Source organism: Syngnathus scovelli, chromosome 20 (genome assembly GCF_024217435.2).
Source record: "Syngnathus scovelli strain Florida chromosome 20, RoL_Ssco_1.2, whole genome shotgun sequence".
NCBI lineage: Eukaryota > Metazoa > Chordata > Actinopteri > Syngnathiformes > Syngnathidae > Syngnathus > Syngnathus scovelli.
The window spans coordinates 601,766-606,565 of record NC_090866.1 but is presented as its reverse complement, the minus strand read 5'-3'; the positions used below and the strand labels follow the sequence as shown (position 1 = coordinate 606,565).

Genomic DNA, 4,800 nt, shown 5'->3' with positions numbered 1-4,800 from the left:
CACTCGACTTTGCTTCCACTAAAAATAGCACGCAGCTGGTATCTACCTTTTCCCTCTTTCATGAACTGTGTTTTGCAATCGAATTGTTCTGGGATTGAATGATTTTATTAACACGGGTATCAGTGGGTGAAATTGTTCGGTTTCTGGAGTGATTAAGATTTGTAATTCTATTTCATGTTTCTTCAATAAATGTGTTGTGTATATTCATCTACTTGGTTGTGCTCTGATTTGTACTGAATGTGCAATCGATGGTTTGGGGTTGATTTGACGATTTGATTAATGTGCGGGGGGTTATTATGGTATAACATAGGACCGTAATAAATAAAAGTAACATCAGACAATTGTAGAGAATTGAATAACTTTCGTAGTTATTTGAGACACGAGTGAATTTCAATTCGTTTTAAAGTTTGCTTCGTCTGAATAAATTAACGGAAGTGTTTAAATTGGATTATTAGTTTGGTGTAGAACTGAAAGTAATTTAATTATTTGAAGGGCGCAGGCCCGTTCCCCCTTTTGACGGGCCGCGTAAAACGTAACTCCGAACATGTTAGAGAATTAAATAACTTTCGTAGATATTTAAGGGAAGAGTGAATTTCGTTAAAAGTGAATTCGTTTGAAAATTTACTTCCTCTAAATAAAATAACGACGATGGTTAAAATAGATTTTCAGAATTGGTGAAGGATAAAAGTATTTCGATTGTCGGTCGGGCGCGCCCCAGTTCCTAAATTTGTCGGGCCGCGTCAAAAGTTAAACAGGAGACGATCGAAAAATAGACTTGCCTTCCAAATTAATTACTGGGCAAATCTAAATAGAGTAAGACATTTTTATTCGTTTTAAGAAAGTTGTTAATCTTTTTAAAGCAATCAAGTGGGGTGAAGCACTCCGACAGTTAAGTGCTAGATTTACATATAAGAAGTTAGAATTAATAATATAAAGTGCATTAATTTTCTTCTTAAATGCTATTATTGTCACAAACCGTGGCAGCGGCCCAGCAGGCCTGGCAGTCCCGAGCGGACGAGCTCCGATCGGCTCATCACCAGCATCGGGAGGAGCTGAGCCGAACCAAGAGAGACTGCGAGAGGGAGATCCGCTGACTGGTAGGACTGATCAGATGCGCGGTGCATGGCTATGTTCCCAATTTCGTCGTATACCTGCAGTGCAATGACACCTAAGGCATTCTATTCTATTTCACAAGAAGAAAATGTCCGGTTGCTCGCTTCGCTTTTGTCACAGCAAAGGTGTTCTAGTCGATTCAAGAAAAAAATTGGCCGGTTGCTCTCTTTGTTTTTGTCACAATTCTGGCAAATGAGTTTGCCCGCCTGCCTGAACGCTCCCCGTTTGTACATCCAGATGGATGAGATCAAGCTGAAAGACAGAGCGGTTAGTGTTTTGGATAAAGCCCTGGGGCCGGCCACGTCCACCGCCTTCAGCTGCAGACTCAGGCTGCCGAGCAGCAGATCGCTGCCCTGAGGGATTCCCAAAGGGCGGGCCTAAACTACCCTGGAAGTGGGGTCAACGCCGCTACTAGCAATCCTCTTCATAGCGTAAGCCACCTCATCACACACTTGCAGTACGCATGACTTAGTTCGTTGCTGGAGGAAGGTAGCACAAAAACAGTTTTGAACTTTGAACGAGTGGTTGTGTGTGTGTGTTGCGGGGCGTTTTGAGTCTCAGGAGGATCGGGACACGCGACGGTTTCATCTGAAAATCGCTGAGCTCAGCGCAGTCATCAGGAAACTGGAGGATCGAAACGCCCTGCTTTCTGAAGAGCGCGATGAACTGGTAATTTATTGACGGCACGCTTGAAGGTTTGCGCTACCTTTGATGCGTGCCATCCAGCGAGGCACCCATTGCGCTTGCTTATTAGTTGAGCGGCGCGGCGAGTCGGTTGCCTGGTAGATGTCTTTTATTGGGAGCCAATGCCACGATTCCGTTCAAACCGATGCAAAAGGAATGGATACGTTCTGGCCCGCGTGTTGTGCGTCTTTCACATCCCGCACTTCATGCTTGCAGCTAAAGCGACTGAGAGAAACAGAAAGCCAGTTTCTGCCACTCCTGTACAAAAACAAACGCCTGAGCAGGAAGAATGAAGAACTCTCGCTGGTGCTGTGTCGCCTTGAAAACAAAGTGCGCTTTGTCACCCAGGAGAACGAGGAGATGGCAAGCTTGGTAAGTCGACGTGGACAACGGCGGCGTGCCAACAGAGTCTACTGCATTTGTGTTCCACAGAGAAGGCCTAGTTCGCTCAATGACCTGGACCGCGGTTGCGGCCAGCAGGACGGTGAAATGGAGTTCCTTCAAGTTGTGGAGCAGCGGCACATCATCGACGACTTGTCCAAGGTCTTCAGGCAGGCGACTCGGTGCACGTACGGCAGCGCCGCGCTCGCTCGCTGTCGCCAGGAAACCTTTTCCGTCCAAAGCTTGGCCGGCGGCCACCATCCAAAAAATTGGCCCCTTAAATTCCGACCTTTCAAGCAGGAGCATTGTGCGCACGCGTTTGAACACGCTTTAGACTTGTTTTGCCGTTTTCAGCAGCTCAAAGCTCCCGTTTTGTCAGCGCCTTTGCCACTCGCTGTGCGCTGAAAACGACGGACTCGCCCGGCTGCTCAGCCCGTCAACCATTAGCCGCGAGCGCGACGTCATTGTCCGTAGGCAGCTAGCGGCAAAATGCACCCTGTTAGAGTTGCGCTCGCTCCAACTTATTTTGGAAGAACCACATGGGAGACAAGTAAGTTCTTTTGGACACCTGCAGGTGGAGAGTCCATCCGTTGTACGAATGAAGTCTGACTCTCGGCTCCTGCACGAGCATTTTTATTAAGAGAAACAGGGTGGGTGTAAGCGTGGATTGAATGGAGAAAGCCCTTGACCTCTAGTCAAAACATAGCAAGGGGTGTTTTACAACTTTGTGTAGGAAGTTGCTATCGCTTATGATAGGGATAAATAAGGGATAAATAATATTATTTATTACAGGTTGCAGTCAAAGTCAAAGCAACATAATCATACGATAAAGATAATCTGGAAAACCCTGACACACCCTGTAGTTGTCACTTTTGGAAAAGACGAGCGTCCCTCCAATCATCGCCGGTGACGTGTTTTTCAGGCTCTGGAGACAGGAGCTCATGTCAGAAATGTCATTGTGAGTCGCGTTTGTTTCTGCGCCGGAGCCGTTCGTTCCCTTTGCATCCAAAGAATCTCAAAGGCGGATTATTTGTGTCGACAGGAGAGAGATTTGCTGCTACGATACCGACGTCGAGAATCTCTGAGGAGGAACAAAGCGTGAGGTCCTGCAAGGTGAGTCTGTTTGTTTGCGGCTGCTTGGTGTTGCGCAAGATGAAATGGCCTTTTTCTCGCTATCGTTCCTCTCGTCGATTCATCGTGAGGTGTCGCTTCAGTTTGTTCAGAGAGATGTTTGCTTCCGCGCCCGCAGGTCATCGAAACATTTTACGGCTACGACGAAGACGTGTTGGTGGACTCGGACGGATCGTCCTTGTCTTTTCACACCGACAGAACCCCCGACACGGAACCCGAAGAGGTAGCCCGCCATTTCTGCCAGCGTATTGGCGCCAAACATTCCTCTTCAGCCTGGAATCGGACTCGTCTTTGCGTCGCGGGTGCTTTGTCGCCGGTCTGACTGATTCTGGTACTAGTGCTGTGTTGCATTGGTGTGTGCATGAGGAGGCGGAGCTTCGCTACCGCCAGCTGACGCAAGAATATCAAGCGCTGCAACGAGCCTACGCTCTGCTCGCCCAGACCAGCGGAGGGGACTACGACGCCGAGAAGGAGATCAAGGTGGCGCCCCTTCCCGCAACCCCCGGCCGGGTCGCAGCCTCCCCGTTCTCACCCAGCCTCGGGTGTTCTCTGGTCTGAAAGGAGGAGGAGGAGCCTCCCTCCTCCTCCTCCTTTCAGACCAGAGAAAAGCTGATGGTAGAAATGGGTCACTATCAAAGCAGAGTAGCAGATCTGGAGTCAGCGCTGAAGCAACAAGGACAGGTAAGCTCATCAATGAGCACACCTTTTTCTCAGACAAAATAGCTACATTCTTCAGTCACTCATTCGTCTGGCATTACTGGACCAACCCCCCCCCCCCCCCCGAACGTGGCTGGGAAAATGCGGAGAAAAGCAAATGTCATTTTCCAGTCAACCAAAGAATTTGTGGATGAAAATGACACAACATTCCAAAGCTGTCCACGCGTTTGTCTCTTCTAGAATGTCAAGTGGAGAAGCAGCTGCTGCGTCAGAGCAATCAGCAGTTGGCCGAAAAGGTGACGGAAAGAAAGGCGCTGGGCGGAGTCGCTTGGCGTCACACCCGTCGGGAAGCCCCGCAGATGAGGTCTGACTGTCTTTTCAGGTCAGGCGGATGGAGGCGGAAGAAGCGCGTCTGAAAGAGCACATCCAGGATATCCGAGACCAAAACGAACTGCTTGAGTTCCGCATCCTGGAGCTGGAGGTGGGAAGACTCGCACAAGCGTGTTGAGGCCAGAGATGTGACAGACGGACGGACGGACGGATGCATGCCTCTGCCTTTCAGGAGAGGGAGTGGCGCTCCCCCGTCTTGAAGTTTCTGTAAGTCCGTTTCCCAGACGGCCTCAGCCCTTTGCAGATCTACTGCGAGGCCGAGGGCGTGAGCGTACGTAACACGTCCCTCGCAACCCTAACCTTAACCCGAGGTCCCAGAACACCTTACATTTCTCCTTGCGCCTTTCCCCCGGACATCGCATCAGTGATCTGATGAAGAAGCTGGACATCCTGGGCGATAACGCCGTAAGTGTATGTCGAACTCCTTATGTTCGCACTCCACGA

General features: G+C 49.5%; 1 long non-coding RNA gene across 1 annotated transcript; it reads left to right on the top strand.

Moving 5' to 3' along the window:
• Positions 1-3,887: 3,887 nt before the first annotated feature.
• On the top strand, positions 3,888-4,480 carry LOC137839753 (uncharacterized). Its single transcript, XR_011085924.1, has 3 exons — positions 3,888-3,990; positions 4,207-4,262; positions 4,349-4,480. It is a non-coding gene; the product is annotated as an uncharacterized lncRNA (long non-coding RNA).
• Positions 4,481-4,800: the final 320 nt, after the last annotated feature.